Source organism: Callorhinchus milii, unplaced genomic scaffold (genome assembly GCF_018977255.1).
Source record: "Callorhinchus milii isolate IMCB2004 unplaced genomic scaffold, IMCB_Cmil_1.0 Scaffold11, whole genome shotgun sequence".
Lineage (NCBI taxonomy): Eukaryota > Metazoa > Chordata > Chondrichthyes > Chimaeriformes > Callorhinchidae > Callorhinchus > Callorhinchus milii.
Window position 1 is genome coordinate 17,100,964 of NW_024704752.1, and position 15,111 is coordinate 17,116,074.

The 15,111-nt window shown below is 37.6% G+C and overlaps 1 protein-coding gene across 1 annotated transcript in view; it reads left to right on the plus strand.

The window, feature by feature from the left end:
- The window catches only part of LOC103176348 (IQ domain-containing protein J), an 87,044-nt gene that overhangs the window by 53,296 nt on the left and 18,637 nt on the right, over positions 1 to 15,111 (plus strand). The gene's annotated exons all lie outside the window — the stretch shown is intronic.

Sequence of the window (15,111 nt, forward strand, 5' to 3'; positions counted from 1 at the left end):
GAATAACATTCAAGCTACTGTTCTGAAAGTATTCATGCGTGCTTTAAGTTCAATGCTTTCAAGGCTACATGGTAAACAATGCAGGAACTATGTTTGTGATTCACAGCACTCACCGTCTGCTATTACCGCCAATCAATCTCATGCCAGTGTATAGAAGCTTATCATTCAAGTCTAGGAAGTAAAGGATTTAATTGACTTCAACATTTGACACTCACTGAGGTGCACAATTCAGTAGCGTTCATGACTGATGACTTATTAATGTTACCAAGCTGATGAAATATGTTCAGATATCAAGAAATCTAATCAGATATATTTTTTTGTTACACTTAATAAATCTTTCTCAGAAAATGTTACTTTCCAAAGTGAACAGTGCCCATGGCAATGAGTTGAGTTTAATATTGATCTCATTGACTCAATACAAATAAATAGATATGAAGAGAATTTTGCTATAGATTGACAGCTCCAGTCGATGATTAAATTATAATTTATCACAATATTCAAATACAGACGAGTAGTTTTGCACATGGGCCATCATTTCATGTCAGTTTCCAAGCATCTTAAGTTTCGTTAAATGCTACAGAACAGGTACCTTATCAGAAATGTGTAGGATTTTGAAAATGAGCTGCGAACATTCATTCTTCTTGTTTAAAAAAAATTGGAAATCCATGAATAAGATGTTAGTCTTTCTCAATGAAAAAAAATGCATATTTTAATTACAGATTTGAAGTAATCCTTTCTAGGTGTCTTGCACTATTTATAATTGATATTCTCTCTTAGTTTCGCTTTGTAGATAGAACAACCCCAGAGAGCACTGCAGGTATTTTTCCAGAAATACAGACAGGATTTAATAAAGAGAGCTGGTGACTCGGGAGTATATTCTTTCTGAATTATTCATTGAGAGCAGTGAGGAATGCTTTCTGGGGTTGAATAGGAAATGTTCGCCTTATATCCTCATGCCTTCTAGGTCTTTTGTTTGCATTTCTACTTATGAGAAGTATTTCAACTCAAGGTCACTATCTACAACCAGACTGTTTGACATTATACATTTAAGAAATATATTCTGGTTGAGATGAGCACTTTATATCAACTTTTTTTTACAAGGGAGCACAGCAATGTCACCGGCTATCAATTAGTAATAAGATGTAACAAAAGTATTTGTCTGCACGGGATAGAAAGGAGTTTAGACAACAAGGACTGATTCTCCTTTTTCATCTTTCAGTGCAGAAATGAATTAGAGCTGCAAACGTTCAAACCTACAAAATGCAATTGTGTGTAAATGTGCAAAACACTAACAGTTGTGGTGCGAAATGTTCCCATTGTAGTCAGTTATCCTGGGGAGTTAGCACTGAAGGCCAGAGAATTTTTTTTGCTTAGTTCATGATAACTTAAGTGCTCAACACACAATTGAGGCTGGGAGCATATGAACAGTGGTAGATCAGTGAAGTCACTAAGCCTGTTCCAACATTTTATTAGATCATGGCAGATCTTTTAATCCCATTTCCTTGCCCTTGTTCCATATCCCCTAATACCCTTACTTCCCAAGTATCTATATCTATCACCATTTAAGCACCCTCATTAATTCTGCACCAATGGCTTTCTGGAATAGTGAGTTCCATATTCCCCCATAACCTATTTTTGTGAAATCTCAAAGTGCTTTACAGAATATACTGCAAAGTGAATTGACTGTACACTTTGTGGGCAAAATCATAACGGCAAATGAGTGTGGATTCTGACTAATGTACGTCATTGTTCTGTTTATTGGAATCCCTTTCAGAATTCTAGAGGATTTGGAAAATAAATCATGTACGTGTATATTTTAGTTGAGAATTATTTATGTATTGTGAGGGATCCTTTCCCTGTTTGGGAAGTGCTTGTGGGTGAACGTAATAGCAGCAAGTGTTGGCAGACAGAGTGAGCTTTGCTGTTGGCTGTGTTTACCTCCTCCCCAAATACAATACTCAACTCTATTCCTATCACGCTGTGTAGTATTTCCATCTCAGTAGAGTGTAGGTAACATCAATTTTATCTGATGGAAATAACTCTTAACCAAGATCCAATTTATGAAACAGACAGCTCTCAAACTTGCTAATAGGACACCAAATCACCCCGGTAAGATTTAAGGAACCCTCTAAAAGCAATTTTGAAAAATATATTAATCTATTCCAGAGCATTTACATCCTCATTGATGCATAAGATTAAATCTGCTTAACATGTTCACCCGCCAGATCTAAATAACAATAACAATTTCATTGCATTTAGCGACTGCAGATGGATACGATTTCTATCAGTAGCTTATTCTCCTATCAGGAGACGAAGTAAGCTGATACCATTTTAAAGTTCAGCCCAAGATATTGGCTTAGTTCAACCATTATCAGGTGTTTTAGCTGTAGCAATCTAATGTTGTGGCATTGCTGTTACTTTATATGAGTGGCGGTAAATTTTAACAGAAATTATTGGAAAATACAAATCAGGGAAAAGCTATGAAATGCAATCCAAATAAATGTGTGTTTTTTTCCTCCAAAAAAGAACCTGTATCAATTATGATCTAAATGTAACTGAGAAGTCTAATAATAATAATAATAATAAATAATAAAGCAATAATAATAACAATAAAATCCTTGAATTTTTTTATAGCGCCTTATAATAATAATAATCCTTGCATTTGATATAGCGCTTTTCACGTCGGGAGGACGTCCCAAAGCGCTTCACAGAACACACACTGTAAAGTGAATTGACTGTATATTTTGTGGGTGAAACGCGGCAGCCAATTGTGTACGGGCGTGTCCCACAAACAGTCATGGACCGAAATGACCAAATTATTTTTTTTGAAGGAATGTGTAATGTATGCGGAATGTCTCCAGTGCCATTATGTCAGAGTGGTAAAAGAATCCTAGATAGCTGTTTGCTTGTGCTAATCAAATAGATGATAAAATTAACAAACCGGCTTTTCACGGGGCAAAACTGCCATAAGGAGTTAATTATGGTTAATACAAGAATTGTGGATAAATACAATAATTAATTGAATCTTCATAACCAGTTTTATTGTACTTTTCCCTCATCCTGTTGGCCATTGGATCCTATATTCTCTGTTGTACTGCAGAATAATAAGACCACGATATAATAAGGACTGATTTCAAATGCGTGAGAATCGCAAATGTCTCACAAGATCTTTGACATTCAGCTTCAACCTCTTTATGATGCTTGAAATGTATATTTTCTTCAACATGTATATGAAAATATACTCATTGGAAAAAATCTCCTGATGTCCTGACCAACAATTCGGCAGATAAAATTGATCATTCACTTCATAGCTGTTGGTGGAACTTTGCTGTGGGGCAAAGTGTCTGCAGCAGCTGATACAAAATACACAGTCACTCCATTCTACGCTAAATCTAGTAAAAAGCTTTGAGGTGTGTCAAGGACTTGATAAGTCACTTTCTCAAATGCAAGGAATATTATTACAGTTAAGCAATGTGGGGCTGATCCACTAATTGAATTCTTTCCGTCTCTCTGGGAGAGTGTGGAACTCCAACCATTTTATTCCCTGCGGGTTGGGAGACAAATGTGGACTGATTGCGCTTTTGATAAAACGGAATTCAGTGAGATGCTACACTGCAGAATTTACTGATATCTGAAAAGAAATTCTGATACTGCCGCTTTTTTTTTTAAAATCGATTTGCAACCGATGTGAATTCCGCTCAGCCTTTTCCCCTCCCGTCTGCTCAAACATTCCCCTTTCATGACGTGTCTTTTTATTCAAGAACTATACTCGCTTCTGACAGAGCACCTTCTCGTGCTGTTATGTCTCAAAGATTCACATCTTTGAAGCGGTATTGTGTGGTTTGAGCTGCATATTCGATACAGTCAACTAACATACTGTAAATTTGGGTTTTAGTGGATGACAATTTGGGATGTCATTTGAGTCCCTCTATAGATCCTCTTTATGCGAGCTGCAAGCCTCAATGTTGTCACTGTAGGCTTAACTGTCACCTACATTATTTATTAAGAAAATTATGAGCAGCTGCAAAGCCACCCCAAGAACTGCTTACTTCAGAACTCGATCAGGTCATTGAAATCAACTCCTGAGCATTGCCTTCAGACTTTGCAGCTGTTTGCTGATGATTTTGAACTGATTAGTCTCAGTATTGAGGTTGTAATAGCTTTTGATTTAATTGCTAAAGTCGATGGATTTTTTTTCTTGGTGACAGGCATTGGTATTGTGTTCTGCTGTGCAAATTTAATTTACTCTCGTGCAGTAACAAAGTGGCAGGACTACACTGATGAACAGTAAAATTTAAAAAAAGGTTTAATTTTAATTTTTAAAAAATGGAGGAAGTTTGCAATCCATCCACACCGCAAGAAAACAAATGGCTTTCAGCTCATCCGGACAGCTAGACTAATAACATGATGGCGTGTCATTGGCTTAAAAAGAAATCTTGTCTTTGGGAATTTTAAATTATTTATTCTCATTAAATGCCTCGCCACCACGATTAAGAATATGAATCCCACCTTTGAGCAAAGAGAGAGAGAGAGAGAGAGAGAGAGGGAGATTGTGAAGAGAGCATAATACTTTGCGATGGTATTTTATTCCAAGATCTTGCTACTAACTCGCATGACCTGGAAGGAATCACAGTAGCCATATCCTTTCCCTTATTTGGTATGGTTTCTGTCTGAGCTCGATGTGCAGACACTGTCCGGAAGGCTGTTTCATTGCAGAGCAAATGGAATTTTAAGAGTTTGATTTGTAAAAATCTGTAATCCCGCTGGGCCCAGTTACCTTGGATGAAGAGAATGAATGACTGGCCTTTAGAATCCTTTTTTGGTTAGAAGAATTTATCCATTAGCTTCCTGTGTTCAGCCGAGATTCTCGGCAGACATGCACTTTTACAGAAGAAATCAAAGACTTCCTGTGTTAGATAACATTCTGAAATGTACAGTAGTTTATAAAAAGCTATGAATTGCCATTAGTGTCATTGAGGGCAGTGGTTCACATGACATTGGGTCTCGCTGCCTGAACCAATTTAACAGCTACTTCTCTTTAATCATGAGATCTAACAGCCTGTCCAATTGCTGACCTTGTTTGAAGAAGATAGTACAGTACGGAGCTTCTAACATGCACGTCCCAGTATTTCACTTATTAAAATGTTCCTTTCCCATTCAGTTTTCCTATCTCAAGCGCAAAATAATTCCTTCAGTGGGGGTGCATGTTGCTATTCTAATTTATTTGTGTTTGGCATTTGATCTCTCATTCTCTTATTTTCTGACTTGTTCTTTTTTGTGCATTGAAAAGTTTCACACAAACCATTTATGTCAGTGATTTCACACCAATCCAACACACTATAATGTATTCCAGGCACATGACAATGTCTATGATGTGTTAGAAAGCCGAGCTACTGAATCTCTACGTGCCATATTCATCCTTGTGACTCCAATTCGTGTCGTGTTTGGGTGAGGTCAGTGTAACTGAATATACCTTGGATTTGTCCAAAGTTGTAAAGGAATCTGTTCTCTTTCTGCAGACTCGGATAATTGTTCCATTTATTTTATGTATGGCCCAATAAAGGCAGCAAGATTGGCTATATTTCCAACTGCAGTGCAGCTAACTTGATTTATCCCACTGGCCTATTCCATTAAAATGCCATCCAGTTTTTACCTGTGTTTTTTTTCCCCCATCAAATAGTATTTACTCTTAAAATGTCACGTAATCCTAAAGTGCAGTGAATATGTAAATCCAGAAATTCTGCCAACTAATTGAGGCTCAACCAGGCAACGACTGCAGAATCGATCTTCAAGAGAGTGTAGGTAAGGCCATAAATTCTGCTGTCAGATTATTCTACGTGCAGTTAGCCCGGACTTTGCATACATCTCTCCAATGGTCTTCGTTCCTGTCCTGAATCCTGTTATACCCTTGGCGTACTGATTGATTACTCAGTGGCTGCCGGTTAACTCTTGTTAAAAATATCACACAAAAAAAACCCAACAACAAAGAGAAAGAACACAGCGTGAAGTCAAGTACATGATTACTGATCCCAATACTGCAGCTGAATCCACTCCATCAGTTGGTAGCACTCTCGCTTCTGAGTCAGAAGGCTGTGGGTACAAGCTCCATGCTGGGACTTTAAGATCATGATCTAGTTTAGGCTGACACTCCGGTAGAATGCCGGGGTACACTGTATTGTGGGAGGTGCTGACCTTCGGAGGAGGTATTGATTGCCTCGTTCACCTACAGAATACATAATTACTACACTTCAGCTGCTGTAGTGGTACAATCCACTGTATAAATACACAGTACTGATACCCTATACTAATAAAGACAAAATGTCTGTGTGTCTGTCTGTGTGTCCGCCAATAATGCAATAACCGATTGACGTAGAGACATAACTGATTTATATCTCATTGGAAAGGTCTTCTAGGTGGAGTGTCATGGGCATATTTCCTATCATTGATGAGCTATTTTTAAAAAATGATTTAATTAAGCTCCAAAATATGAGGTGTGCATGGTATTCTGCACAGAGGAAATCATACACCCTTCCAGAGAGATACATCTATCCTAATAAAGACGAAATGTGTGTCTGTGTGTCTGTCTGCCAATAACGTAATAATCAAATGACGTAGCGACATGATTTATACCTCATCAGAAAGATCTTGCAAGGGGGAGTGTGATGGGCATTTTGGGGGGAATCTTATATTGCTGTATAAAGTAGAATAATCTAATATAAGGAATAATAATATACTATACAATATAATAATCTTGTATAAACTAATAATATAATATACAATGTCATAATGTAAAGTATAATCATACTGAAAGCTACATTCCATATTGGATCCTCTGGTTGCAAGCGTAGCTGCAACGGGTTCTGGTAGTTTATAATAAATCATATACAGTGCTTTGAAACTTCCTTCTGACGCGAAAGGGGTGTATGTCAGATGCACAGATTATTATTATTTATCACCCAATTTTATTCTGGCAGTGTGGCTAATCTTGTCATCTCTCTGTTATTGATAGTTGCTCCATCAATTGCCCCTGTTCTTAGCCACATTTCAGAATTGCTTGATCTCACCACTTTGTGGCATTGATCCAACAATCTGTTGAAATGCATCCAGTTATCTCTATGGGGAGAGTCTGACAATTTCCACCACTCACTTAGTGATTGTCAGTAAGAACTGCCGTATAATTGTGATATGAAGAAAAAAATATCTCTTGTTTAACTTCTAAATTAATCTTGCTTGAAGCAATCACTGACCTAATGGTGTGAGTCAAGCTAGAAAACCCTCTGCAGTTGGCTCCTTTAAATGCTCCGTGGAGGAAACAATGACAAGAGATCAGACCATGGTATTGCATATTGAGGTACTAGAATCTGACATCTTTTCATAATCATTGCAGCGCCTCAGTGAAAACCTATGCCCACGTGCTAGTTTGCTCTTTGTTCTCTTACACAAATACAATTCACCAAGTACTAAATAAAATACAGTGAATAAGATAGCGTAGTAAATGAAAACATGAAAAAAAAAGTAAATCACCCCTCATTAGTAATAATGTTAATCCTTGCATTTGATATAGTGCTTTTTATGTCTTCTAGACATCTTGAAGCGCTTCACAGAATATACTGTAAAGTGAATTGACAGTATATTTGTGGGCGAAATGCGGCAGCCAATTGCACAGCAGCGTCCCACAAACAGTCGTGGATTGAAATGACCAATTTCTTATCTTTTTCTTTTGAGGGATTACTATGAGGCGTGTGGAGTAAGGAAACTTGCCCAAGGTTTCACCCTGCCAGGAATCGAGCTCAGGTCTCTCACTTGCAAAGCGAGTGCTCTAACCCCTGGTCTAACCACTTTCCACCATCCTGGCAGTCGCTTGACATGTCATGTCTCAAAATTGTATCCCGAGATATTATTTTCTAGCAGAAATCTGTCTAATTTGTTCTTGAAACAAATGCCATTTTCTGCTTTCACTGTCTCCCTCGGGAGCCTGTTCCATAAGTTTACTGCTTGCTCACTGAAGTATCATTATAAACAGTTGTCACCCAGCAAAATAAATGTTTTAAATTATCTTATTATTCTTGGGTTTTTTTTCGCTCCAAAACATTTCTCATTCTCTTTCAGGTCCTAATTGACACACTGTGAATTTCAAGTTGTTTTCTGGGTTTAATTGGGAAAATAAGATGGTATCTTGCTGCTTTTTCTTTCCCCCAACAGAAGAATCTCTAGTCTCATAAGAGTCATGGGAAGCGTTGCACTGCATGTCATGAGAATATTAAACTGAGGGAGAAGAGGAATACCTGTAATTATTTGCTGTTCTTGTGATTATGCTAATGATTTGTGCAATGATACAATAAAACAGCAGAATATTTGGACTTAATTGGAACGTGTTTGTTCTCGGCAGATGATACTGTAGTTACATAGAATGCGAGATGTGATCTCTGTGAACCTGTATAGTCTCAGCGAGGTCCAGTTTTGATAATGATGTAAAGCTCATTAAGCACTATGCTTGAATCTCAAGATGAAAGCATCGGTTAATTGAACAAGCAATGGGTTCATTCTGGGATGGAATTTATCCCTCTTTCTTTGAACTGAGAAGGAGTAGATCGCAAACATAAATTTGGAACACCTTTTCTTTCAAGCCTGTAATGGCTTTGCTTAATTAACGGCATCACTAGATCATTGACAAACTCCAGTCATCATCGCTAGTTCACTGACAAAGTCCATGTCTACATTACTGTACAAGAATTCAAATTCAGACATTTTCTAAAAAGATAATATTACCATTTATATTTTTTTATGTAATTTTTATCTGAACGTAGAGAATGAAGGCTGTAATAACATCTTGGAATTTGAATCATGCCATGGGAAGCTGCTGTAATAATACAGTCTTTCTGCAATCTGTATTTTTAGTTTAATATTCTGACCTCGGAGTTTAGTTACCATTGCCTGTCACTTCTGCTCTGGCTTTGATCCCAGTAGAATGGAAAGAATCAGATTCTTGGGAGATTGTCGCTGTTATTTAAATCATAGGTTTAAATATGCCCCCGATTCCAGCACAAGCCACACTTTACCTTGATTCAATGTGAGACTCTTCCGAATGAATGCTCCTGATTTCCTGAGATTGACGATTTTGTTTCTTCAAAGGAGGACTACAGTTGAGGGGGGAGTAAAGTGCTTTCAAACTGAAGTGCTCCAACAATAAACACCATTTACAAAAAAAAAGCACGTTTATAATTTCTCCTGGCCTAGTCAGAACATATAGCATTTTGTAAAAAAAATGGTCCATTGGAGTTTCTGTATCTCAACTATGCAGGCTGGGAAAGATTTGCTTGGATAGAGCACAAAGTATTTGGCTGCTTTCAGGTTTGGTATCCATCCAGTTTTAGATTGGACTGGACACATCTACTTTTGAAGATTCGAAAATCTATTTGCAAGTCTGGGGTTTTTTTGAGTACATTTTCCTGCTTCTTTTTCTTCTTCATGTCGGGATATTTTGGCTATTAAGGATATTACTTTGCTCTCGGTGGAAAGGCAAAGCTCAGTATTGAAAGTACATGATTCGATCCCTTGTCCAGCTTTGGATTTGGCTTAAGGTATCAAATCTAACTGGCTCTTATCTGTTGACCACAGATATATTTTATACCCTTTCTTTCTAGAAATCCATGTCTGCAAATTGATATGAATTCTCCTCTCTCCTGCCCCCTAACTATTGTTTTCCTTTAATGAATCAACTTGATTTAGAATTCAACTATGGACAACTCCAATCAAATACCTGATCCAACGCAATGACTGTTGATGCAATGAATTGTTTCATAGTCTCTGCTATTGTACAGAATCCCTGGTCTAAGACTGAAGTATTCCTCAGTCAATTGATTTTTAATCCTCAGAGCACCATAACGATCTTCCTCAAGACCTATATTTCATCCGCTGATGGAAGTACAGTATTAAAGCTTCAACAATATGGAGTAAACTTGTTTTATTGAGAACTTTCTGATGATTTTTCTTCAATTAAATTGATGGTTGGATGATTAAGTTTCCCCCATGGTTATCAAATGGCTTATTTTACCTGCTTCTTTAGAAACCTTAATCCTGGGTTAACATTTCTTAGCAAACTTGGTGTACCCATTTGCTAGGATTTAATTGCTTCTGAAAAGTGTGTTTTTTAAAAAAAGAAAAATCAAATTGAATAAAGCTCAAAGGAATTGCACTGCTTTGGTTAATGCTGAGGGATACAGGCTGGAGCTTTTCATGAATTTCAAATTCCCTGATTTTGCAGGAAATGTAAATGAAGTTCATGATCAAATCAGAGGTGGGATTGCATTTGCTGATTAAATTATATTGTATTACATGGATCAGAGTTATGTGAAATAAGGCTTGGTGCCTGTAATAAACTCGGTTATACGAACATAGGAATTGCTGGATGGAAAAAGACCAAGGTCCATCTGGTTCATTTTGTATTATTACATAATACAATAATAATGGAGATGTTGACTCATCATGATAATCAATCTCTATGGATTAGTCTACAACAGATTGAGGCATGAGGTAAGGAAAATCCTCCAGTGATGGAAAGCTTTGGGAGTCATAAGTCCAAAGGTGCCTGTTTCTCCCAAGCACTACATTAAGGGCTTTCAGAAAAGCTCGGAGACGTGATAAAGCACATTATCAAATGCAAGGATTATTACTTGCCATATGTCATGACTCAAGTTACTCATATACTGCATTACAAAATATTATTCTCTGAAAGAAATCTGTCTATCAATGGGTGGTTAGTTAGGCATAAATTGCAACATTGGTGGTATATTGCAGAGATCTGATTTGTGAATGAAGCACAAGAATGCTTGTATTCAGTCAACAAATTGAGGATCAGACTGAGTAATGCAGACGGGGGTTAGTAAAATACACAATACACCTTTTGCTTACAGGTGAAGTAATTGCTCCAGTAAAGTAAAGTAATTGCTTGACCGGCGCTAGATTCCGAGAGATATAAATTGGCTCCAAAGAAATGTACCATTTTGTATCTGGGATTGCCAGACAACTGTTCGCGTTCATCTTTGTTGAAAGTAGTTTAGTTTCAGGGTTAGCCTTGACACATCTAGAATGTTCACATAAACTCAAAGGAAATCTTCTGGCTCGCTTTGATGTTTGTGAATTAACCTGACCCTTTGAAGGCACAATCATTTTGTTTGAAGCGCTACAGTGGAAACTAACTTCACAGACTAGCCTGTTTTTCCCTTATTAGTGAGTTTGGATTTTCGATTAACCTGAGTTTCAAATAAAGACAAAGACTATGGAAAAGTGATGTGAATAGTGAGGTGCTCTGCTCTCGTTACTGAGGTGTGAGTTTCTGCGGTACTTGAATGATCATCTTCTTCACAAGACAAAAGGCAAAATGTGAAATCAATTAATGCAGTCATTCAGAAGCAAAGAGATTTACCACTGGAAGCCTGAATTTAGATTTTCCACTTTGAAATGGCACTAGCTGGGGTTGAGGAGATAATAATCATAATAAAAATAATCTTTGCATTTGATATAGTGCCTTATCACATCTTCAAGACATCTCAAACAGCTTGGCAGAATATGTATAAAGTGTAGTGACTGTATACTTTGTGGGCAAAACACCATTTGCTCCTTCATAGACCTCTGCTAATCTGTGCCAGTTATGTTTGTAATATTGTAAGAAGATGGTTTGGCAGTGGCCTCTTCAACATTTATATTAAAAAAAACTTCCAACATCTTTTAACTTTTGCTTCCATTGATGCAATGTCACAAGTAGCAGCAAACATGGTCTCCAAACACGTGCCAAAGTCTTTGGCTGGCAATTTCATGCTCTTTGATTCATCTGTATTTATTGCCAGAATGTCAGATTGAAATGCGCTTTAAAAGGTCACCGTTTCCTCAGATGTGTGTCTAAATTTAGTATTGCAATATTTATTAGGACAATTGGGCTTCTGCAACATTGGCTTAGGAAGCTGTACAAAAAAGCAAGTACCTGATGATACGTTTTCGCTATTAATTAATGCTTGTGCCACAAACAATATATAATGAGTTCCCTGGTGGCTGATAGAGAATATTTATTGCTTAGTGTGCTTCTGAGACATACTTACAGGAAGGACTAAAGTTCAGTCCCACATCTCTTAATTGGTGTATGCTTTAGAATTTCAGTTGATGTCTCTAGGCTGGCCATAGATCAGGATACAAAAAAAAACCCTTGCACTTGATACAGCGCCTTATCACGTGCTTCACTGAATATACTGTAAAGTGAATTGACTGTATATATTGTGGGCAAAATATGTACTTCTCAACAAAAGGTTCTAAATTTAATTATCTGCTCACAGGTACACCATTCAGTGATCATTGGCTTCAGGTTTTGCCACAAACATTGGCTACAACCTGTTGCCTTTCACATGTAAATCAATGAGTCCCAGGTTTAGTTTGTAGTTCTCTGCTGTATTTAAGCCTCAACACCTGATGCCTCTGAGCTGCCCTTTTTACATGGAGGATTACTTGGATATGGAATGCTCTACCAAATATGACGGTTGAAGCAAAATCCATAATTCCTTTTAAAAGCGAATCAGAAAAATCTTTGAAATGGAAAAATCTTTGAAATGGAAAAATATACAAAGTGAATGGGGGAAAATAGAGGAGGGATTAAATGGGTAGGTGTTGCAAGTATAATGGGCTGAATGCTCTCCTTCTGTGTGAAACATTTTAAGATTGTAAAGTAATTTTGGATCCGATATTTGTGGCGCCCTCAGACTATTGCAGTCTTAATCTGTGCCGGAGGCAGGACACAATCCAAAACTGCTGAATATTCTCTCCTCTATAAGCAACTGTGGAATTACTACTATCATCCCCAACGTAATGAGTGGATATGTGTTAAATTGGTATAATAATATAAATTATTGGCCTGGGATGATAATTCCAGCCTGCTTTATCTATTCAATCATCTTTACAGCTGTCTGATATAATAAACTGTGCCTGTTTTCGTCCTCCAATAGTGATAAAATGAATGTTTTTTCATGACTGTGTCCTCCCTGCTCATGTTGCTAAATGAAAAAGTAATGCAGTAGTAGGTGGCTGATTTAAATGTCTCCTCAGTGAAAAATGATGCCAGTGGTCAAGCTATTTCTCCAAGATCCTGAAGCAGTGTGATTATTTGAATCCTTATCATTGATAACTGCCTTTTAGTGGGTAACACTTTGATACAGAGACTTGCCTGTGATGCCTTGCTTCAATGCTTCTATTCCCCGCCTCTCCCACCCCCCAAATAAAACAGACACATTGGTTTCACAGGAGTCAAACAATAGGATAAGGAAGTAAAAGTATGTCCATTTTAATTACAGAAGCCTAATTGTTCTGAGATGCTACTGTGCATAAAGGATGAATGCAAATTGTTGTTACTCATATTCTGTATTGATCTTTCCTTAAAATATACAAACACTAGTCTTCACAGTCTTCACAGTAAAGCTCCTATGAAGCTCTTTGAGATGGCCTTCTGCCATGAAATACATAATGTAAAGAAGATAAGAAAGGACAGTTGAGTCTCATGATATATTTTTAAAGGGCATATTTTTACTCTTTCTAATATATAATTGAACCTTAGTTTTGCTGGAGGATTAGTTTAACACCTTCCACAGTCTTTCTTTTGATCTGATTTCCCCAGGCGTCTTAAATTCTCCATGTTCGATCAGCTTTTAACAGTGCGGGCACCAGACTCCATGCTTCAGGTAACTGAGTGGTTTAGTATCTGCTTCGAGATTACAAAGAGCCCTGAATTCATTGATTCATATCTCCTGCCGGTGGAACGTTTAACCATGACTGGTGTAGGAGGCAGTTGCCAGGCAACCACTTTTAATTTTATTCCTGGCTTTAATTATACTTGCATGTTTAAGCTCTTGTACACCACATTAATAAGATTACAGGACTGGCGTGTGTTTTGAAGTTTGCTTAATTTGCGGTATTAATCAGATATTCTTTTCTTAGTATTTATTCCCTCCTTGTTTAACCAATAAAACAGTAGGTATGTAACCCTGACTCTGTCAGTACAGCGACAATATTGCATTCAATGTAAACTCCAGGCACACTATAATGAGAATAATAATGCTCATTAAGACATTGAATAAACAGTAAGGCTCAAGGTCAGAAATGTGGGATATTAGGCGAGGAAATCAATTCCAGCAAAGTCAGTTAAATGTCAAAACTAATTTAAGAAAATCCGGATCAGTGTAGAGCTCTGCGGTGTATTATGTAGAAGCATAGAAATCTACAGCACAGAAGAAGGTCATTTGGCCCATTGTGTCGATGCTGCCTTCTGCCATCGAGTCCTGAGATATCAATGGCAAGCTATGTGGTTTTAGCTGGTTAGTATCCAGCAGTTACCCCAACGCAAACTCTGGGGTCCCCAAGCCTTGCTCTTGGCAACCTGCGCCTAATACTTAATGGAATTAGGTGAGCAGGGTGCGTCCCTCCAGCGAGCGCGAGAGAGCGTGCGCATCCCATTCCAACAGTCTACTTCTGGGATTTCCATCTACGCTTCTCTAATCAAAGTGGAAGAAAATGTGACACAAATCATTGCATTGGCCATTGGCAGGAGACAGAGGAGAATGTCCACCCATTGTCTCAGTCGTGTGGCAGAAAGAAAGGAGGTCAAAAACAAGAGTCAGTCCTTTATAAAACAATCCAGACATAAGATTTAGACATGACACAATCCATTTTCTGCATGGAAACATTTTAATGAAATGCCACTTCAATGTAAAACATCACAAGATAGTGTTTGGAAGTTTTTGTGTTCTTGATATCTTAACTACTTACAACAACTTTGTGCTGTAATGTACAGTATTCTGCCTTTCCTTCATTCCCAGGTAAAAAACTGGCTGAACACGATGTGATTATTCAAGTGTTAAGCGTAACGTTTTCAAGCATGAAAATAGCTTGAGTCCCTTTGGGACTGAAATTCTGGTCCTTTCTGTTTTTTGTAGATGGCTCTGCTGTTTGCTGACTTCAATATAGTGATCAAAATGGTCGTAAATTCCCAAAAGATCTGTAATTCTTGCTTCAGAAGGCCCTGCCAAGCCTTTGTCTAGAGTTACGGTGAAGAAACGTTGATGAGGATGATAAATT